General features: G+C 51.5%; 1 protein-coding gene and 1 non-coding gene across 6 annotated transcripts in view; one reads left to right on the top strand and one right to left on the bottom strand.

Moving 5' to 3' along the window:
- CTBP2 (C-terminal binding protein 2) overlaps positions 1–23,573 on the bottom strand; it is a 162,414-nt gene that overhangs the window by 56,098 nt on the left and 82,743 nt on the right. The window lies entirely within an intron of this gene.
- LOC115801524 (U6 spliceosomal RNA) lies at positions 9,424–9,527 on the top strand. The gene has a single exon (XR_004021827.1). It is a non-coding gene; the product is annotated as a U6 spliceosomal RNA (small nuclear RNA).

A 23,573-nucleotide genomic window follows, 5' to 3' on the forward strand; every position in this document is an offset into this window, starting at 1 on the left:
TGATGTCTTCAATGGTGCCTTTCAAAATGAAAATTCCCCTGAAACCAGTTAAACGTGAGGAGAGCCTTCAATTCTTTTAAGGAAATCTACTTAAACACTATGTCAATAGAGAAACCAAGTTTTACGATATGATAATAAATTAATATTATTGTAGTTAAGCAAGTATTGCCGAAGTTCTCCGAGTGAACCCCGGGAGTCTTCAGAATACGTTCCATTGTTAAAACCTGCAAGTGGGGGTCAGGGGGAGATTTAAAGTCTGAGAGGTTGCCCCGTGACCCAAGGCAAGTAGAAGAAGCTCCTGCAGCCCCAGTAGCATTGGTGCATGAGGTATCCCAACTTTCCAAGCCTGGGATCCCTAAAGGAATGACATAACTCCTTGGGTCTCCTCTACCACGGCCTACAAGGCTCTCCTGATGTGGCAACAGGGCCATTTACCAACTTCTGAATGACCCAGCAGGGAGGCACCATCCAGGTTAAGGCAACACCAAGCACTTGTTGCCACAGGCAAGGACCCTGCAGGTGGGATGTCATCCAGCGGATCCACAGGGTTAGTGCGTTTTCATAGTGCCTTGAGAACGCTGGCCCACCAATGACCAAAAAACCCTCTTGATTCTTCATCTCGTCCCAAATAAAGCCACAGGGCTTCAGGCTACCTGAAAAGAACTTATTCCAGAATCTTCAGAAGCCAAACAAAGGTGAACAACAGATGACAAGCTGGGTAGAATCCTCTGAACAGGTGGATGTGGGTTTTGTTTTGTCAACCATACCTGAAGGACCAATTAAAGTCCAGATGGAACAAAAGAAACGTTCTACAGGGGGGAGGCATCAGTGGGAAAAACACGGGCTTAGCCTTTGGTTAAATGGTTGACATAATACCCCAGTTAATAACAAAATAATTAAAACTACACTTTAAGGAAGAACAAGAAGCTTTGGGGGAAGATCTGTTATGGGAAATGAATTTACTGAAGTCAATTTTGTCAATGTCCCAAAACAACTACTGCTCCCTAATTATAGCTCAGTAGCTTTGGAGCATATTTAGGTTTTGGGGGGGAGGAGGAGAAACATATGGTTCAGGCATCTAGTGGCATTAAAAAGTGCACAGGGACAGCTCCCCTCCCCCACCCCAGGGGTTACCAGCAAGACCCTTCAACACACACTGGAGCTTCACTCTGGTTCCTGGAGCCTCCCCCATTGGGCAAGGCGGCTCATATTTCCCCAGGGAATGCCCAGCAGCCCAACCCTAGGGTGACAAGGTCACACCCTGGTCACATGCCCTCCATCTGATCCATGGGCCCCACCCTCTGATCCCCTGGGGCTGACGCAACACCAATGTCCCAGTGAAAAGTGCAGATAGCTCAAGAGCTATTAGCACCGGGCCACCGCCCCTTCCAACAGCAGAGGTCAGGCAGGCTTCACAACTCAGATGGAATTTGAAAAGGGCAAGCCAGTGTTTACACCATGTTATGATGGACCCCGAAACCAAGCAATGACATTTCTATACTAGGACATATGAACATGCTTACCCAACTGGATTAATATACAGAAGATTAAAAATAATTATACACACACACACACACACACACAAATATACAATTCAACAATTCAGGCCAGGTCAAAATCTGCCACCAATCTGAAGGAGACAGAGAAATGAAAAATGAAGACTCTGTAATCTATGTTGAGCTTGTGACAGCCATGAAACACAGAAAGCAAGTCTTTTAGCAGGTGGAATCGCAGTGCTGGGGTGAGGTTGGAAGCTGCCTATGTGAAAACCACGCTTCCTGGGACGACCTCCTCGGCCAGCAAACAATTTCTGAGTGAATCCTTCTGCCCGGTTAGATTTAGAAAATACATCTCCTGGTGTTAAATGCAAAACTCAAGAATTCTAAATATTTTCGCTTGCTAAAAGCTTTCATCAAGAACAGAGGGCTTGGGCAGAAACAATTCATGATTTTCCTAATTGGCTGTTTTATTTGTGTCATGATGAAAATTAAGTGTTGGTGAAGAAAATAAGATGCTTCTGTGGTAAGGATTTTCACACATTTTTAAAGCACCTGACTTACAAATATGCTTTAAAAATAAATATATTCGTTCTAACACTAAAGCGTTCTTTAAAAATAAAAGCAAAACAAAATGAAACAAAGAGGTAAAAGGCAAATAAGCAAACTCTCATCCCGATTAAGAGGTGTTACGTGACCCCTTTATTTCCATCGTGCTGAGACCGAGGAAGCCCAGAAACACGGATGAATTTCTCCTTTCCCAATTTTCTGACCCTTTCCTCCTTTGGCACTTTTGATCTGTAGCTAAGTTTGGTTGAACAGGGCGAAGGGGTGAGCATCCTCAATTTCTGCGGGGACAGAGGAAGTTCCATCCCGACCAGATGACTCATCCTTTTTTACATATTACATGCAAGAAATTATTATAACAAGTTTATATCTGAGCAAGTAAAAGTGAACACCATACAGAGGAAGAATCCAGAACGTCGGAAAGTTTGGGAAGGCCTCATAAAATGCCTGCAGAGGAGCGCTGGCCGTGGTGAGGATTTTGGGGTGGCCACTCTGTGCCCCAAAGGTCACCTGAAGGTGATGTCTGCAGGCTGTGAAACGCCTGTGCACCCACATCCATTTGCTGTGGTCCAGTGCAGAATAAGAGCCTGGATAACTGGTGGCCACTAGGGGCTTGGACCTGGGGGCCACCAAGGCAGGAGGAGCCACCAGGAGACAGCTAACTGGAGGTTATATGTTAAACTTGTGCTAAACTTTAAAACAGTCTATGGAATGGAGGTGGAGGTGCCAGGTGGGGAGTAAAGAAGATTTAACATTTTAAAGGCAACTTTGGATTATTTGGCTTATTCTAACATATATGAATTGCACTTGTATTTAAAGGAATTAGTTGGTTATCAAACAAATAGCAATGATGAGATCTTAAATGTTTAAAAACCTTGATGTGAGATTTTTAAAAATTAATTAATTAATTAATTAATTAATTTTTGGCTGCATTGGGTCTTCATTGCTGCATGTGGGCTTTCTCCAGTTGCGGCGAGCGGGAGCTACTCTTCGTCGTGGTGCGCAGGCTTCTCATTGCGGTGGCTTCTCTTGTTTTGGAGCGCGGGCTCTAGGCATGCGGGCTTCAGTAGTTGAGGCACGCGGGCTTCAGTAGTTGCAGCACGTGGGCTCAGTAGTTGTGGCTCACAGGCTTTAGAGCGCAGGCTCAGTAGTTGTGGCGCACGGGCTTAGCTGCTCCGCAGCATGTGGGATCTTGCTGGACCAGGGCTCGAACCCGTGTCCCCTGCATTGGCAGGTGGATTCTTAACCACTGCGCCACCAGGGAAACCCCTGAGATTTTTGAAGACGTCTGCCTCTTGATTTCTTGCTACTGGGTGGCCCTAAATCCTAGACTGGCTACTCGGAGTGTCCCCTTTCCTTAGGGGACACAACTGCTTTGCTGTCCTTGTGAGATCCCAGCCCATGTGTCTCTTGACACTGTGCAGTCTGGAAACATTCAACAGCGTGAGCTCTGCAGTCTCGACTCACTCCCAAAGCCAGTGGAAACCACCAGTGAGGGCCCACCTTCTGTTCAAGCCCTTCCCTGGAGCAGGTCCACCCAGAGGCGGCCTGGTGCCCAGCGATGGGGCCCTTTGGCCAGCAGAGGGCACTGCACACCCTGCACGGCCTTCCCGAGGCTGTAGAGACCTGAGCCGCTTTGCCAAGGCTCGCCTTGCTCATCTCAATCCCAACTTGGACTCTGCAAGAACCTGGAGAAAGTGAGACCAGATACCCCCAAAAGGAAAGGTCTGAGATGGCTTCAGGATGACACACTGCATGTCCCCTCAATCTCAGGATGCAAAAGGGACAGAAGAGACCTCCAATCTCCCTTAAAGCAACAGGTGTTTAGCCTTCAGCAACACGACCAGCCAAGGGAGAAGAACACAGCGGCTGCCCTCCTGCTGTCTATCTCCTAGGCTGGCAACTGAGGTTTGCCCTTTCAGAGCTGAAGTTTAGGCGCTGGAGAGGCGGGTCACGGAGAAGGGAGGCTCTCAGCCATGGGCTTGGGGTCCTGATCCAGGAAAGGCCATGGGCCACCTGAAGGATGATTTTCCATTATATCCATGCTTCCTGTGTAAAGATACATCAACGAGGAAGGAGCCACAGTGATGAAAGATGAAAACAACTTGGCAGAGACGTAACTTATAAAGAGAGGAAAGGCTTGAGGTGGGCCTGGGCAAAGGGCGTCAGGGTTTCCATTACAAACCACAGCTCCCGGGGCACCACACACACCTGCTTAACTGGCGATTGCTCAGTTCTCCTCAACCCGGGATCCGTTTGTTGTGAAATGTGTATGACCTCAGGATACACAACCTTTTCAGTAGACATTAATTTGGAGAAGAAGGTGGAAAAAACCAGATTTTTCCAACCTTATTCAGGAACTGATTCTGGCCAGTGGCACCGGCTGGGAGGTGGGGCCTTGTCTCTGGGCCCCTGAACCTGAAGGTCGCAACCTTTATGGATGCTGGCTTCTACCTGCCAGGCTGACCACCGCAGAGGGACAGCTGACCTGTCTAGTCTTTTCTGATCACCAAGTTCTAAGAAGCCGACACACTGATGCAGTAAAATCAGCTCTCTTCTCCACACCTGCAGGGCACCCAAATGGTTCAGGTTGGAGAAGGAAAGGAGGGGCTGGTGCAGTCCATCAGTGCTGAAGTAGGGGACACACACCCCATCCAACCCCCACGCCTCCACAGGACCAGCATCCTTTCTCACTACCATTTCAAAGCCAAGGGTGCCATAGCAACAGATGCCACTGGACCACACGGCTTAGTCTTGACCTGACGCAGCAGGAGATACCTTTGGAAGGACCCCACACAGAGATCCTGGGGTGGGATTCTGCCTTCTCCAGGAAGCCTTCTGGATGAGCCTCTCTGCCCTTCTTGCTTTGTGGCTGACACCACAAGCCCCTCCCCATCTTGTTCCAAACCCCATTAAGTGGGATTCGCTTTGACCTCCTGGGGGGAGGGTACTCTGTACAGCCCACTTCACGGTGGACAACCCAGTGAGGCACGTGGGCTACCTGGTGGCCTAGGTGAGGCTAAGAGAGGCCAGCAGGTAAGGCCCAGGTCAGGCTGACAGGAGAGGGGGTTCAAACTTGTCCAGTAGAGATAAAGTTATCATCAATGCGAAGGACGGACTGCTGGGACTCTTTGTCTGTTTTCAGAAACCAAGTATCCGGAAAGATTATCTCAAACACAAGCAGAAGAGCTCACTCCAAACCTGACCATGTGCCCGAGGGAGTAGGGACACAGCCTCCCAAGTTCAGTACCGGACAGGTCACACAGTCACCAGTCAAGAACCAAACCCAATAAAGGCTTCTGAGCAACCCTGCTCCGAACCTGCAGCCTAGCCTGAGGTGCGCAGGCCGGCTGGGAAGAGAGAGCTTCCCAGGACCCGGGCACGACTCTTGTGCAGCTCAGCTCATCCCCTCCCAGGTCCCAGGGCATCACTCCAGGGCATGGCAAGGGACAGGAGTGCTCCACGAGGCGGGGGGTGGGGGCGTGGGGGCGTGGGGCATCCTTTATTTCAAGGAGGTGCCGCTGGCACAAAAGCAGACACGCAGGAAAGCCACCTCAGGCCTTGGGAACAGAGTAATAACTTTGTTTCATGACGACAGATATTCTGCGTCTGGGTCTTTACAAATATCCAAATTCCGTCGTAATGTTTCCGTACAAGGAAAGCCACTGGGCTGTAGCCATGGAGGCATTCAGAAGCCCACAGTTCTCACACAGGAGTTTTCTGGAAACGTGAGGCGGGAATCAGACATCCCAAGCTCCAGAAAGTCTTTCGATGGAAGAGAGGTTCTTCCCAAACCTTATCTTTTTAACCTGAGTCATAGAAAGGAAAATCTTAATCTTCTATGTAGCTATTTAAAAATACGAAGTACAACCTGCGGCCATTCATCTCGCTTAACACGGTCTTAATGTGGAGGATGAGGAATATAACGGAACCCAGGGGGAGGCAGGCTTTGTTCGCATCCACGCCGGCCACCGAGGGGAGCGGGTGGCTGGAGGCCGGGCTGGGGGTTGGGGAGGAGAAGCGGGTGACACTCGTGCGTCACACGATTTCATCTTTGCTGATCAAATTCGAGAAATAAAGAAGGGAGCCGCTCACTAGCTCCTTTTGTTTTTGTTAATTTCAGGGTATTCCTGAGGTTAAACAGTCCTCTTGAATTATTTCACCTGTTTTACTGTGGACTCCTGGCTGGCCTCCAAGGCTTTGGTGGGTAAATGATGCCATTTTTGCATTGATTGCAGCCCCGAATGTCCTGTGCTATGGCTAAAATCTCACTTGGTGCAGAGGGGTTGCTGGAACAGGGGAGAGGAGGCAGCAAAGCTCCCTGTGAGAATTTTCTAGGTGTGACTCCTGTCATGAACAACCGGATTCTTCAACAACAGGGCGAACATCGGGCTGGTTAGGGAGGATGGGGCACTTGTGAGTACAGTCGCCTGTTTAGACAATTACAGCTGACTGTCATTTCACATGAAATCCTATTAAAGAACTCTTGACAAGGTGATGGGCATTTAAAAATCTGCTCTGAGCTGACTTACGGGGGCCCTACCAGACCAAGAAGAGATATGGACCAAGAACAGACAGGGGAAGGAGGCTCCAGGGAGTCAGACGTCTGGACACTATGTTCATGTCCCCAGACCAGACAGCCCATGGAAATGACACAAGATGACCTTCTGGGGAAAGGCAGGCTCCTGACTGCCCCCCTCCCTGCAGCACTGCGCTTCCTGCCTTAGGAGTCCAAACTGCTCATCGGTGGGCTCAGGGTCAGTATACGGACCCCCGAAGGCCTAACACACGTTTTCTACTAGCTGCCCACAGCCATACTGCCTTGTTATGGATTGAATTATGCCCCCCTCCACTGCCCATCATGTTGAAGTCCTAAGTCCCAGTACCTCAGTGACCTGATTGAGACAGTCTTTATAGAGGTAATCAAGTTAAACTAAGGCCCTAATCCAATGTGAGTGGGGGTCCTTCTAAAAAGGGGAAATTTAGACAGAGATGTGGATAGAAGACTGCATGAAGGCACAGGGAGAAGACGGCCATCTACAAACCAAGAAGAGAAACCTGGAATAGAGCCTTCCCTCCCAGCTCTCAGAAGAAACCAAGCCTGACACCTTGGTCTCAAGATTTCTGCCCTCCAGAACTGTGTGACAGTATATTTCTGTGGTTTAAACCACCCAGTTGGTGGTGCTTTGTTATGAAGCCCTAGCAAACCACGCCACGCCTACTGATATTGGGGTGGCCACTCCCAGAAACCCCTCTGGGATCTTGCACCAGTGATGCCTAGGGAAGCTCAGGGCCGCCTTGGAGGGAAGCCTGGTTGTGGAGAAGAGGCGGCCTCTGCGGGGTGTGATTTGTCATGGGTCCTGGCTTTATTACGGAGCGCCAACTCAAACCACACCCAGCCACGTGCCCCAAAACGCAACAAATACGGACATGCCCATGGCTGTACCCCAGGGGCTGCTCTGCCAGGCACTTGGGCCTGGCTGCAGGGGCGGAAGGAAGGGGCTACGGGCCCAACACCAACCCCCCTAACTCTTGAGGAGTGGCCTCCCGTGAGACAGAGAGACCTGTGTTTTCAAGGGAGAGACACCAAGAAAACTGTCCCAACCGTACTTTGCTTTAAACTGTGTTCTGCTCCCCAAACCCAAAGATTGTTCTGGACACACTGCCACTGTGTCCTCTGTGTTAGCAAAGGGTAGATGTCTCCACCCTGATGCCAGGGGTGGGAAGAAGGGTGGTCCCACACTGCCCTGTCCCTTCTCCTTGGTCGGGCACCGGCAGACCATGCTTCCAAGGAGGCGGGAATCTGCCCAGGAATCCACACGGCCCCTCGGGATGCCAGCAAGAAGGTGACTAGGCTGTGCCTTGAACACCAGGGTCTGAGGGATAACAGTCTAGCGTGAAGCTCCATTAGGGATCTGAATTCTATCCACAGTGACAAGATGTGTTTCTCCTTCAGAGTCAGAGATCCTGGACTCAGGCTGGACATTGTGACTCTAATGGCCTCTGTTAAAACTGTGTTGGGGCAGCCTGTACCTCTCCACGCTTCCTAAGGTCCTGGGAAATTCTGAACAGAAGTCCTTTCTGACTATATGAACACACACAACCCAGCATGCAATCGAGAGGATTCTCTGTCCGTGGGGCAGGGGCGCTGGCCAGGGATGCCCTTCATGCCTAGGCAGCTCAGCAGCACGAGGAACCGAGGACCCAGCACAGGACATGATACTGCACAGGACTCCCACGAAGGCAGCACGGACATGCCTCTGTGACCCATCCAGCTCCCGCAGCGGGGTACCCAGACCCAGAACCCCGGTGACATGTCAGTTCTGCACAGCACCCCACTGTTGGCATAGGGGCACCCAGGTAACAGTGGGGAGGGGGTATGAGTTGTCAGGGGTCCATGGAGGATTTCAGAGCCACGACTGTTCCTAAGAGGCCTATGACTGGCCCCCTCTCTGCTTGGGGCAGAGTCCATCCTTGCTATGGAAGCCAGGAAAAGAATCAACACACATGGCCCCCAGCAATCCCCACCTCCTTGTATCTGTGTCCTGTGTACTCTCCGTTTCTAACAAACAGACTTGATAATAACAACAGGCAGGTGGGGGGGGGGGGCATTGCTGCGACACTGCCATCTTGGGCATCTCCCCCCACCCCGGGATCCAGCTGCCATCTTGTGGGCTGCTTCGTGGATGGACCCAAAGAACTGAGGAACCAAATCCCACCAACAACCAGCTACGTGGCCTCCTCCAGTTGTGCCCTCAGGGGAGGTGTCAACTCAGGCTGACAACCTGACGGCAATATGAGAGACCCTGGCCACGGCACCGAGCTGAGCTGTGCTGGGTTCCTGACCCTAGGAAACTCTGAGGTATGGTTTTGCTGTCCTAAGACTCTAAGTTTTGAGGTAGTTTGTCACACAGTAATAGACAACCCAGTCTAATAAATTTACCGTGGTCACCGATATGGTCAGTTCAACAGGAAAGACAAAAACGGTGATACATTTGTACTGCAATGGTGCCAAGTTTCTGTTACCTACAGGACAGAGAATGCTAACAAAAAGCCATCTAAATGCTGCAAATCCTCAGCTGTCCATGCTCACACGAGGTGTGTCTGTGATGCACCCAGCTCTGCAAACTCCGGGGCAAACTCCATTCTCCGCAGCTCAACCGTGCCCACTGGAGAACGGCAAGTCTGCTGTGATCTTCACTTACCCCAGATGCTTCAATAAATACCAGGGCTGCGCTCAGTGCGCACAGAGTTAACTAGGGCACTTTGGGGTCTCCACTCCAACTCATGCACACCCATAAATACGGGACGTTAACAAGCTCTATCCAAGACAGGGCCCCACATTAAGAACGTAGCCTTCGTGTTCACTTCGGCAGCACATATACTAAAATTGGAATGATACAGAGATTAGCATGGCCCCTGTGCGAGGATGACACACAAATTCGTGAAGCGTTCAATATATATATATATATATATATATATATATATATATATTTTTTTTTTTTTTTTTCTTCTTCGGTACGCGAGCCTCTCACTGTTGTGGCCTCTCCCGTTGCGGAGCACAGGCTCCGGACGCGCAGGCTCAGCGGCCATGGCTCACGGGCCCAGCCACTCCGCGGCATGTGGGATCTTCCCGGACCGGGGCACGAACCCGCGTCCCCTGCATCGGCAGGCGGACTCTCAACCACTGCGCCACCAGGGAAGCCCGTGTTCCATATTTTTAAAAATAAAACTATTTCTCTGGATCAAGTCAAATAATAAAGAGAAAAAAAAGAAAAAAAAGGAATGCAGCCTTCAAGGCCACCCTCTGCATGGGAATGCACTGGATAAACAGGCCCTCTTGCTTTCTTGTTCTTAAAAGTCCTTGAACTGCAACTACTATTTAAGTTGAGCTATCCAAATCAGAGGAAAAAGGAGGCAGGTAACATGAAAGGCAGTCGGCAAAGAGTTTCAGAGTTTCCTGCCATGTGAAAGGGCAGAGGGGAGCTTAGATACCAGCAAGCCTGCCCGGAATCCAAGGGGCAGAAAAGGCATGGGGTGTAACACAAGCGCGCACGCGGGCACAGACACACGTCCACATAGGCTCGTGTGGCCCGTGGTTGTTTCTTGGAACCATGGCATTTCTGGAACATTCTGCCTCCCTCACAGATAGACAGCCCGAGACTCAACTCCTAGCTTGTATTTCTGCTCACCCCCTATAACTCCCAGGTCACCCCAGCTGCTCTATAGAGGCATTATTGGTGCAAAATTCCGGAAGCCCAGCAGCCGGCTCCAGGCACGCCAGCCAGGTAGAAAGCAGGCCTGCGTCTTGTTTAGCCACACCCCCAGTCCTGAAGCACATCTAACACGCCCTGCCCCTTCCCGGGGGAGCCCCCAGACCTGAAAGAGGAAGCAGCCCCATAAGGAAGCCAAGACACAGATGAGCCAAACAGAGAAAGGAAAGCTGGTCGGTAAACTCGCCAAAGTCCAGAGGGAAAGGGACCCAGCCCTCAGCAGGGCTCCTCGGAGAAGTGGGGCTGGGACCACGCGGGGGGGCCTCCCACTGTATCATTTTCACTGCCACGTGTTAGTTTAACAGCAGCTACACTCGCAGAGCGCCTGATGCGTGGCAGGTACGGCTCCAAGTGCTCACGCAACATGCACACCAACAGCCCGAAAACACGGTCTGCTGCACTGAGTTCAACAACTAAGGCATCTACACCGTGGAGAACACGCCCCGCACAATTACTCATCTCGGTGACCACACCTGCTCTGGGCGAGGCTTCCAGCAAGTCCCCAACCTCCCAGGTGCTCACAGGACAAAGGTGCAACCCTCACCCCGGGGCACTTTCACAAGAGTGAGCCCAGAGGAAGCCCAAACCCTTTCAGACAAAGTCACAACCCAGGGCTGCAAGAAGTCAGGGACCATGGCCTCAAAACTCCTTCTCTCCCGGCTCTACTCTCTATGTCAGTTTTGTTTAAAGGCCAAAATACCGACACCACCTTCCTGCCTCCAGAACAGATCCAGCCTCCGGTCAGATGGTGGTCTGCTATCTTGGACGAGGGGTGTCAGCTACAGAAACCTCCATGGGCCTGGGTCCCCCAGCTTGATCCCTGCCAACCCCGCCACAGGGAATGGCTTGTCCAGGTCACACAGGTGAGGTGTACCTACTGGGGACCTGCCTCCCAGTCACATTGTGGCCCCTGAAGTTTGATGAGCTGTGATCATGGCACAGACCCTGATGCAAAGCCTGAAGACTCTGGAAGCCTCCCTCACAGGGACGTTTTGGGTCCTTCACTGCATTTTCGGTTGGTGAGTCTCCATTACACCCTTTGGTGGAAGCCATTGCTGCCCTCTGTGGATCCGCCAGGCTCTGTGGGATCCAGGGTGGGCTCGGCTCCCCGCAGCAGGTCGGGGACAGAAGAGAGAGGGGCTGAAACAGGGGGCGGAGTGTTCTTATTCTCAGGGGAACTCACCAAGGGTTAAATGGATTTTTAGAAACAAAACTTATGAAAAAGGCCTCGATACAATTTGATGAGGTCAGCAAGTAGAGAGGCCTAATGACACTTGTAAGAAAAGACATCTGTCGGTGTCGAAAGGTCGGCAGGAAGTGAGTGGGATTGACGTGGCTCTGATTGGCCAGACCAACACTCCTAGAAAGAGAGGCACATGGCTTAACTTAGCCCAGAGGAACAAAAAGGCCCTTTCAATTGTCCTCTGACCAGCCCCGCCCCCCTCTAAACAAGAGGCCAACCCCCCGAGCTCTGAAATCCATCCAGGACCCTGGCTGGCAATTAGCTCTTTGTTCACTCACTGATCAGCCACCGAGGCCAAAATATTCCTGAAGAAGCAGTAATCTTTAGAGAACGATGCTCTTACAAAATCCCCAGTTTTACTTTTCGGTTAGAAAACAACGTGGGTCAGTTGAATGGCAAATGTTTCAATAAATCCATCATCGCAAAAACAAAAACAAGAGGTTTCTTTGGAAAAACAGGAAGTCTTGGTACATAACATGGCTTAAAATAGGGCCAAGTTCATTTGTTGACAAAACCCCAGCCTCCAAAGCCTCTTGGTCTGATCTGTCCAGATCCAACATACCCCCAATTCCTCCTCAGGACCCCGTCCTGTTCCCTCGGGTGACAGGCTGGCCTGGCCTTTGTTGCTCTGACACAGGGCACACAGGGCCGCCGGCCGGCCCGCTTCCTGTCCCCAAGCTCCGAGGAGGGTCTCGGGAGGAGCCGGCCGCCGGCCAGGCCGCTTGCAGGAACCAGGCCTGGTGCTTTTCATGAATTGAGGGCCCGTTTCAGGCTTCTCATCGGAATCACATAAAACGTGGAGGCTTTCTGGAATTAGCGTTCTGTTCATCCTTTATAGTCAGTTACAGAGCTGGGTTCCACAGAAGCCCTGACTGTTGGGCAGAAACTCCCGGGTTATTACCCGAACTGAACCCCTGGGCAGCGGGCAGAGAGGCAAAGAGGGTGCCTGGCTTCATCCACGTCTGAAAGATAGAGCCTCTTTCTTCTTCCAACCAGGCAGAAAAGGAGCCAGGAATTTACCGTTTCCATTCTTCCCAAAGACACCCACTTTAAAGAGTACAGGCACAAGAAAACTTTCAAAGAAACGTACTGAAAGCTTTGCGATTGACAGATACAGCTATCCCCATGCGTAAAATAAAACCCACATTTACACACATACTGCAGTGTCTAGATGGCCCCTCCCGTATGCCAGGCCTTTCCCACTACAGCCAACGCCATTCCTTTCCCACTAATTTCTGCCTCTTCTTTACTAACCACCAAGCACCAGGACTGTACGAACACAGCACGGTGTGAGCACGTACCATAGTTACACCCTTGCTGAAACGCGAAAACACACAAGGCATACAGAGAGATCACAGAATCAAGTCAGCCAGATTCTTAGAGACGTCACCACCACCGCCACCCTCCGTGTCCCAAGGTCTGCTGATCTTCTACAACCTTCAAAAATGTTTCTTTGCTCCTAGGGAAAGCAGAAGGTTTCGGCATGTTACAGTTATATAAAACTGTCCGGTACACTGCATTAAGTAACTTTTCTACATAGTTGCTAACCCAAAGATGATTTTTTTTTTAAAAGTCCAGGCTTAAGTAGAAAACGCTAGTTGTTTTGGGATTCTGGTGGATTCTGTGGGTTTCTGGAGAGGAAAATCGCTGCTGCTCCATGAAGATTAGGAGGCATGCAATCTCATATGAGAACTTAAAATTCAGTCTAGGGGCTTCCCTGGTGGCGCAGTGGTTAAGAATCTGCCTGCCAGTGCAGGGGACACGGGTTCAAGCCCTGGTCCAGGAAGATCCCACATGCCGCAGAGCAACTGAGCCCATGCGCCACAACTACTGAGCCTGTGCTCTAGAGCCCGTGAGCCACAACTACTGAGCCCATGTGCCACAACTACTGAAGGCCACACGCCTAAAGCCCGTGCTCTGCAACAAGCCACCACTATGAGAAGCCCGCGCACCGCAACGAAGAGTAGCCCCCACTCACTGCAACTAGAGAAAGCCCGCGCACAGCAACGAAGACCCAGCGCAGCCAAAAAAAAAAAAAAATTCAGTCTCAGGTATGTGGCCAACCGTAGTGAAAAATGAGGGGAAACAGAATACATAACTTCGAAAAGATAATGTGATTTACATAAAATTTAGTTTGGACCCAAGACTTGCCACCATGGATCCATCCTGATTCGCAGAATCCTGGACCCTAAGACAGTGCCAGCCAACCGTCCTGAGGGCACCGATGCTGGAGGGAACCCTGCGACGGAGGGGACCTCCTCTCTGATGTCCTGCCCTGCCAGCTGGGGAGAGGTTTCCAGGGGTCAGAGAATTTGCCAGCCTCTGGGCCCATCGGCAGCCTGAGAGCTGCAGAACCAGGAAAGGATGCATTTGGGAGCCTGTGTGGGGTCTGACTTTGCCGCACGTAGGATGAAATGGGGTTCCGGATCCAAACAGGCTTGCCCAGGCCTCACAGGTGAACCACAAGGCTGTCACCCCCCTGAACACGCTCTACTGCCTGGGCTCCACCGACCCTTGGGTCCTTCCTCACCAGGGGCCAAAGGCAGGGAGGCCTCTTCCTCATAACTGAAGAGCTGCTGTACGGCGGCCGCCGCGAACCACTTACCCAAGTCACTCTTTCGCGGAGTGAACAGTATGGAGAATCTGAACATATGTGACAGCATGCAGCTGATGCACACAAGCTTTCCACGCAGCCATTTATTTTAGGGCCTCGTGTGCTATTTTTACTCTCCACCGAAACACTGCCAAAGGAATCCACAAAGGAAACCGAGTACGCTGGAGCCGCGCTGCCTACTCCGGCTTCTGGCTCCTCCTTTTACAAAATGAACCAGCAACGCATGCTATCTGCTGCCTCTCGGAGACAAAGGTCATAAAATAAGTCATTGGAAATTATTTGAGTTCAAGTACTTTTTTTTTTTTTTTAAAGAAAAGGTCACAAGTGGCCTTTAAATGGAAATGCAATTTTCTTACTCAGCACCACTGGCTGTGATATTCCGTATGTGTGTGTCACAGCCCACCTGCAATACTGGTTCTGAGCAAGTGACCAACTTGAAACTCCCCTGTGGAAAGAAGTGGCCATGTTTAGGGAAAAGGAAAAGTTCTGGAGCCGTGATCTCTGCCTGCAATTATGTGCAGGGCAGTCATGCAGAAGGACTGAATGTATCCTGTGTGGGCAGAACGGTGACCAAGAGGGTGAGGAAGCCAGAAGAGATTTCAGATGGATAAAGAAGTTTCTCACAGTTAAGGAAGGGCTGCCCCTGGATGTGAACCACGCTCCCCTCCCCCAACCCAGGGGGCAGAGTCTAGTCCTAGGACTGTGGCGCCCAGTCAGGAGACCCCCTTGAGCAATGCGGGCAGGGGTGCGCAAAGGTGAAAGGGGAGGACATTCTGCCTCACACCTGTAGATGTGTCTTCCCTGTTCTAGAACCTTCCGGCCTGCCCCAAAGGTGTGCCCAAGGGCACCCCACGGCCAGCCCCCTACTGGATCCAAGTTCCCCGAGGCCCTCGTAATTCTGAACTCTCATGGGATTCCTGTGGAAGCAAACAGCCCTGGTATGTGCCATTTTATTTTCACTCAAAACATCCTTCCTGGGACCATCCCAATAAACTGAGCATACTATTTTCAACTAAGGCCTTGGCATTGTCTAGGAATGTTTTCAGGACTAAGTAAATTGCTAAAGCAAACATCTTATTTTTGTCTCCTAGGACAGCCAAGCAGGGTAAAAATATTTCCTGCCGGGACTTCCAGTGGAACGGCCCCCTCTGGTGGAACCGTCTGACCAGACACTCCATTCAGGGAAAATGCTCTCACTCTGGACCCGGGGTGCAGCGTACCCACTCGTTCCTTGGGGGTGGTTCCTGCTTCCGGTGCCACCTCCAGCAGCCCGGCGAAGGATCCCTCTCCTGCTGGCTCCCAGACCCAAGGCACAGCCAGCGTTTGAAACCGAACACCAATTCTCTTTATGTCTGCGGGAGAAGATACACCCCAGTCCTTGCTGGAGTGGCCTGGAACTCAGCCACCTGGTGACAGGGGCGTGGGAGAGGAGAAGACGGTCCACAAAAGCAGAGCAGTGAGGCCCGACATCCCCCAGCCAGTAGCAGTGGTGAGCTGAGGCTGGCACACCTGGGCTCCACACACACCGCAGCGGGTCCTGGGCCCCTCGTGGCCACTGCAACTGTTAGAAGCGTCACCAGGAGCAGAGCTGGACCAGTCTCCACAAGTTCCTGGTGCTGTTCTCGGCGCTCTGCATGCATTAACTCCTTCTTCCCAACAGTCTCAGGAAATACGTTATGAGCATTATCTAAAATGACAAAGTTGAGGCCCAGAGCAGAGAACAGCTTTGCTCAAGAGCCACAGCTAGTGGGAATGGTGGACCCTGGGCCCAGTCAGGCTCTAGCCACACACACAGGCCTCTGTAGCCCAATATGGGCTGAACCCAGACAGAACAATGAGCAGATTATCCCATCATCCTCCTCCTTGGGAAGAGATCAGGAAAGCTGATCACGTGTCACTCCGAGCACATCTTTATTTCTGACGTGGAACTAGGGTGGAAGATTGCTCGAGTGGGTAGAAACATGGTGCCTAAGAAATTCATGTGACTTGCCAGTCAGTAAGCCACGTGCATGGGCGTCACACACGCGTCACACGGCCCATCACGCCCCAATGAGGAGCGAACGTTTGCGCGCAGCCTGGCTCTGGCCACACAAGGAACTAGTAAGAGGCAGTGAGCGCACCCAACACGGCAGCTCCCTGGGCAGCCCTCAAAAGGAATCCTTTCTCACGGAGGCGACCCTGTTAAGTTCCTCTCAACACACACAAAACGGGGGTAAAAATCTAGGCCCTTAGCTCCCCACCAGTAGTAAAAATTAATTGCCGCCTAAAATTGCTGATTCCTACCAAATGAAGCTCTACGATTTATCACCTCCTGGGTGGCACAAACTCAACAGTGGTTTAACTGCATCACCTGAGTTTCGCTGTGCTTTGTATCGGTGACAGCTTCACTGGGAATGAAAGTTTTGCAAATTCATTCACGTAGGACAAACTTCCAAAGTAAACAAAGGCACTAAGCAGACACAGCCCCCCTGTAGCTGTGTCACACAGATTCTCGAAGCCAGAGGGTGTCTGGAAGGACAGTTTTCCCAGCACAGGCTTGGGGTGGGAACCCAGGGTGTGCGCCTGCACCAGGACCACGCCCCACCCCCTCCCAGGGGTGCTGCCCTCTGACACCCTGAACCCTCAGCACCCTGACGTTGAGAACCCAGCGTAATATTTCATTACCCAACTCCACCTAACTGTAGGAATCCAGGTATTTAAAATGCATGGAAATAAACCACTGCCGATTGCTTTTTTATTTTCAGCAGGGGCAATAAATCTATAAATAGCTTATATGGTGCAGCAGACCATTAGATGCAAACCAATGCTGCGAAAACCAAATGGTAGCAACACCAGGCTCTTCCTTGTTCCAGGTGCAGTTACTTCCTGGGGGTCCAGGTATACCCACTACTTTGTGGGTTATTATTACTGCCTTTCCCGCCTAATCCCACACTTGTTGGACCACAATGGGTTGGTCTTCTAATTTGAATCGGGCCAGACACAAACAGATAAATCACTTTCCAGTTTCCACAATCAGTGGAACATGCAAGCACTTCTTCCAAACTCCTCAAAGTGAGGCCTTTGGAGGAAAAACAACTTTGGGGTCATGCTTGGGGGAAGAGGGTTCTCAAGGAGAACACTGTAAGAGTCACTGATCCTTCTTCAAAGAGCTTGAAAGCTCTCACTCTCAAGAGAGAAGCACCCCAAATTAAATTCAAAAATTTAAGTTACACTAAAAAACACCAGTGTCGGGACTTCTCTGGTGACGCAGTGGTTAAGAATCCGCCTGCCAATGCAGGGGATACGGGTTCGAGCTCTGGTCCGGGAAGATCCCACATGCCGCGGAGCAACTAAGCCCATGAGCCACAACTACTGAGCCCAACACGCTGCAACAACTGAAGCCCGCGCGCCTAGAGCCCGTGCTCCGCAACAAGAGAAGCCACCGCAATGAAAAGCCCGCGCACCGCAGCGAAGAGTAGCCCCCCGCTCACCGCAACTAGAGAAAGCCCACGTGCAGCAACAAATGTCCAATGCAGCCAAAACTAACTAACTAACTAACAAAAAAACCCACCAGTGTCACAACCCACTGAATAAGAAGGCTTTGTTTAATCTCTGTCTATATTCACAATGGAGGTTCTGAATCCATTTTTAGAATCTTATCCTTAAGGAGACCGTGAAACAAAAAAGCAGAGGCTGGGGGCTTCCCTGGTGGCGCAGTGGTTAAGAATCCACCTGCCAATGCAGGGGACACGGTTCAAGGCCTGGTCGGGAAGCTCCCACATGCCGCAGAGCATCTAAGCCCATGCGCCACAACTACTGAGCCTGCGTTCTACAGCCCGTGAGCCACAACTACTGAGCCTGCGTTCTACAGCCCGTGAGCCACAACTACTGAGCCTGCGTTCTAGAGCCCGCGAGCCACAACTACTGAAGCCCGTGCGCCTAGAGCCCGTGCTCCGCAACAAGAGAAGCCACCGCAATGAGGAGCCCGCGCACCTCAGCAAAGAGTAGCCCCCACTCGCCGCAACTAGAGAAAGCCCACGTGCAGCAACGAAGACCCAACACAGCAAAAAATAATAAAGTTATTTATTTAAAAAAAAAAAAAAGCAGAGGCTGGTTTCCCCAAAAATCAGAGAAGTTATTAGTATCCAAGCTGTTGATTTTTCCCTTTTCTGGCGGCTCCAATTTGTCCCTTTGCCACTCTCAACCCCTCCTTGCCCATGTAGTGAGGAAGCTGGGATGCAGCCCGGGTTTGCGGTCAAGGTCACAGGAAGAAGAAAAGAATGAAAACTTTCTGGTTCAGTCACTTGGCTCAAAGCTGGTTTTGTTCTTTTCTTCTTTCTTGGCCAAGTTTTGCGTATTTAGGGTATTACTTTCACAAGCTTCCCTACCTCACTGGTTTTACCACCGAGCAGAGGATACTCTCTAGCGATTATCCTCCAGTCCAACACCCCCCAAAGGTAACCACAACTGTTTCATGTGCAACAGGAAATGCTCCGAGGATGTGAAGGCACCTCGAGCGGTGACGGAATGTTCGCCACCAGGAATACATTGAGCTGCCCCCGGTGTCATGGGCGGGGAGCCGCTCGCTACATAAACTGTGGCTCAATCAGGAGGCGGCTTCACAGAACGCCCAGGGATCTCACCGATTCAGCGGCTGGCAGGGGAAACCGGGTCTCACGTTAACACAGACACAATGCACATGAAAAGCCACTCTCCCTGCCAGGAGCTACAATCTGGAATGTTCTTTGACCCTGGTGTCTGATCCTTCTAGGAAGGCCAAACCATCGTCAGAACCCACATGGAAACCCTGCAGCTGTGGGACTCTGCTGAGCTCGCAACTCCGCAGGGCCTGCTGCCCCGAGGATGATTCACTGGGGGGGCAGTTCAGATTTTCACACTTCTCTGTGGGCATAACCACACTTTTTTAAAAGTTAAAAAACAATCCAAGGGAGAGTCCACATTTTAATTCAACTCATACCTGGCTGTCAAGTAACTTCAGCAAAAATACAAGAAGGAACCACTGCCACGAGGCTACTGGTCTCACCGCTGTTTCCCGGAAGCCCCCAGGGGGAGATTCAGGCCAGAGGAACTGAACAACGGAGGTGGCTTGGATCCGGTTAAAGGATGCCACATCCATGCCCCTGGGCAACCAGCTGCCGGGGTTTTAATTCTGTGGGTCCTGAGCTGTGAACTAAGTGGGGGCCCAGAGAAAACGGGGAGCAAAGGTAGACGAGGCTCGCACGGCAGTAGCACCTGCTGGCTCCGTGGGCAGCCCCAGTGGAGGTGAAATCCTCTGAGGCTTAGAACTCAAGGTAACATTCATTCAGCCTCCATGTGAAGAAGGGGAGGTCCTTTTCCTCCTCTAGATATTTGGTCCTGCCGGGCTTGCTGAGTAAGGCTGTCAGAAAGGGCTCATCAGCCACCTGACTCCGAGCTCCCTCTAACATCCAGGCTGACAGAGGCACGTCCGAGCCCCGAGCCTGCACTGCAGCCTGCATTAACACGCAGCGGCCGGGCACAGCTGGCCGCCCCTCTACCAAGCGACGGGCCAAGACCCCACCCGAGCAGAGCACCACCAGGTCCAGCACGACAGTCTGCAGAACCTCACGTCAGAATGTTCTCTGCCCTGTCAGTTGCTACCAGGTGCACACATGGTGCTGGATGGTGTCGGGTAGACAGGATGAGGAAGCAGGGCATCCTGCCCTTGGGGTGCAGTTCAAGGGGGAGGGAGATACGGGAAAGGGCCCTAGAAAGTGTGGTGATGCTGCTATGCATGTGGGTGTGGGGGACTGGAGGGGCTGGGGAGGCGGTCTGGGGACAGGCAAGAAACGTGGACGACCTCCGGGTGGGACCTCTTCTGTCCACGACTGGAGGTCTGAATGGTGGAGGAGGGTGAGTCCTGAGCACAGGGAGGAGAGAAGCCTGACTCTCGCCGCTTACTGGCGAGCTGTGTGACCCTGTCTCCTGAGCCAACCACTCCTTGGTTCCTTATGCATCAAAGGAACAACCTCTCCGGGATTTCAACAACATGACAAGGAAGGGTCTGATATACTGTAGTGGCCTGCAGTAACACCTCACTTAGGCCTCAGGGTGACCTGAGGGGATTCCAGAAGCTTCCAGAAGAGACCACTCTGTGCCTGTGAACAACGTCCATGGTCAGTAAGCAGTGACTGGCCTCTACCTCCCTGGACAGTCTTTCGGACTCCATGGAAAGTCAGTGGTGAACAAACATCAGCAAGGCCATTAAACTCCTGGAAGTCCTCGCACCCAGAAGGCGGCGAGATCAGACCCAGTCCACGCCGAGGTCTGAGGGACAGCATTTTGTACCCAAGTACACCAACTCCATGGGGCAGCTCATCACCTGCTGGCAAAGTTTTACCTTTAAAGCATTCTTCATTTAAAAAGTACACAAGAGGGCTTCCCTGGTGGCGCAGAGGTTGAGAGTCCGCCTGCCGATGCAGGGGACACGGGTTCGTGCCCCGGTCCGGGAAGATCCCACATGCCGCGGAGCGGCTGGGCCCGTGAGCCATGGCCGTTGATCCTGCGCGTCCGGAGCCTGTGCTCCGCAACAGGAGAGGCCACAACAGTGAGAGGCCCGCGTACCGCAAAAAAAAAAAAAAAAGTACACAAGAAATGGTTCCCACACAACCCATAACCCAGTCTACTCCTGAGAAAACCATCAGACAAACCACAACAGAGGGACAACTCCACAAAATACACAACCACACGCCTCAAAACTGCCACGGTCATCAAGAATAAGCAAGGTCTGAGACACGGTCACAGCCAAGAGGGGCTGAAGGAGCCACGATGACTAAATGCCAGGTGGTGTCCTGGATGGGGCCCTGGGACAGAAGAAAGACGTCAGGTAATCTGGATAAAGGTCGGACCTCAGTGAGTAACATATCAATATTGGCTCATTAATTGCAACAAATGTACCATACTAACGTGAAGTGTTAGGAATAGGGAAATGGTGCGGGGTAAGTGGGAACTCTATGCCATCCTCCAACTTTTCTGTAAATCTAAAAGCGTTCTAAAAAACAATGTTCGTTTAAAAAGGAAAAAAAAACTGCTTCCATATGTGTCTCAAATTTCTCACCATCTCAACACTTGCCCCGTGTTGTAGCCACCAAAATACGATGCATGTGTCCTAAAACACGGAGCAGACCCTGGGCAGGGGCACCGCTTGCCTTCCCTGTCCCGGGTCACCTTGGCCTCACCTCGGAAGCCACCAAGTGCAGGGTCAGCCCCCAGGAGCCAGCGAGCTACAGGCCCCATCAGTGTCCGACACGTGTCTGGTCAGGCCTCACACCGCCCACTCGCTCAGGACCCGCACATCAGCAACGCTGCTACCCTAGCAGGGGGACGCCTGCTACCCCTGACGACCAGGTGCGTCTCACCTCAGCAAAGCAGCAGAAAAGAAAGTGCGGGTAACAGCTGCCGTCATCCACAAGGTTGCCCCACCAACCCGACAGCAGGCGATCTGGGCCGCTTTATGGCAGAGCCAGGGCCCCGCCCCAGTGACCTTCCTGGTGCGTGGAGCACATTTCTGTCTGTCCTGTCCACCAGTGTTCCCTGGGCCCCTGCTGGGCAGAGGGCAAGCACCACAGAATGACTATCCCCAAATTCAGGCATGTGAACTTTCACCTGCATTTACAAAAAGCAAAACAACAACAAGAAAAACCTATGCACAGAGGGAGTAATAGAAACCAAAGGAAACAGTTAATTTGCACATATAACCGTCCATCCTCCTTCTCTCAAAACAATAAGGTGCTTTAAGGGTGCGAAGAAAATGTTACGTACATTTTAAATAACTAAGGTTTAGTGATCAATGAAAATGAGAACTTTCCTCCTAAAAGATAGGCTATAAGCTTCAATGGCGCATGAAGCGCAGTAAGAAGTAAGCGCCAGAGGGTCCCACGCTCATCTCTAGATGGTGCCGAGAATGCCCAGCGTCCTGGACCAAGGAGGGCGGGCTCCCACGGCTCAAGGGCCCTGGCCCCATAGCTATCCTGGCTCCTCAGATTGGCTGGAGGGGCTGTACTGGGTGCCACCAGCCGCCACCCTCCCCCCGCACGCACACACACAAAGAAGGGGACCTGAGCCATCGCTCTCGGGCCCTGCAGGAGGAGGGAGTCTGGGCCTATCCAGGTTTCGGGGCGGTGTTCACATCACCAAGTCCCTTGCCACTTGGAGGCCAGGCTCCCTTGGGCCACAAGGGAGCCCCCGGGCCTGCACCTCTCTGTGACCCCAGTTCCCCCTCAGCAAACACACCAGGCCCGTCTCTTTCTGCGCGAGGCTCGGGTTTCCTCTGGACTCCACTGCTTGGCACTGGATGAGGCATTTCATCTCTCTGCTCCCCAAGAATGAAATGGAGCGATGCCCACGAAGGGCCTGGGCAGGGCGGGTGCCCACCAGCCTCCCCGCAAACAGATGCAAGGGCGGTCCCTTCCACTCCACTGTCCCATGACCGAGGCTCCCTGGTCCCCTGCTCTGTCACCGAGTGGTGGCCTCCCCTGCGAGTTGGGGCCCTTCTGCTGGCAACACCAGCACCGCAGACCAACGACATCACAGTTTTGTAAGGTTTTAAATTCCAAAATCAGAATAAGTCTCATCTACAAAACATCAACAACAATGAGTTTCACCCAGCACGTACTTGCTCAAAGTTTCCGTGTAGGCAATTCTATTTTCCAGTATTAAATTCCTAAGCTACGACATGGTCACTTCTGTTTGTTTTGCTATTTAATGAGGAAATGGAGACTTTTGCTGACTAAACCTCCTTTTAAACGGAGATTTTCACAGAGAATATTTTGGTTGCCTGCTCCCCTGATACCCACACACCCCCCCTCCAGAAGTTGAACAGAAACCAAAGATGTGTAATTATTTCCTTTACTGCATTATTAAAAATAGACAGAAACAAAATAAAACACAAAACACCCTGAGGAATTGAGTGCTATAGAAAGATAAAAAATTACCCTCTCTAAATGGACTATGGACTTTTACTTAAGAATAATGTATCAATATTGGTCCATTAATTGTAACAAACATAGCACACCAATGTCAGGTATTAATGATCCGGAAAACTGGGTGCAGGGCATATGGGAATCTTTGTATTAGCTTCTCAATTTTTCTGTAAATCTAAAACTTTAAAAAATATCAAGGTAAAATAGACTTAAAAACATTTCAATCAAAGGAAAAAAAAGTTACCCGCTGTTCCTGACACTGCATTCCTGTCAAGAGGAATCCTACATCGGCAGTGATTACCTGCTTCCACCCCTCCTGAGCACACTCTGTGTGTTAAGGCAATGTTCCATCAGCATCCAGATGCTCCTGTGGGCTGTGCCAGGGCAGCACCCTCCCCTGTGTGTGTGTGTGTGTTGGGGGTTGGCAGGGGGATAAGGCAG

The sequence above is a fragment of the Delphinapterus leucas genome, chromosome 16, assembly GCF_059928025.1.
Source record: "Delphinapterus leucas isolate spDelLeu-1000000601 "Yukka" chromosome 16, BTC_Dleu_Yukka2, whole genome shotgun sequence".
Lineage (NCBI taxonomy): Eukaryota > Metazoa > Chordata > Mammalia > Artiodactyla > Monodontidae > Delphinapterus > Delphinapterus leucas.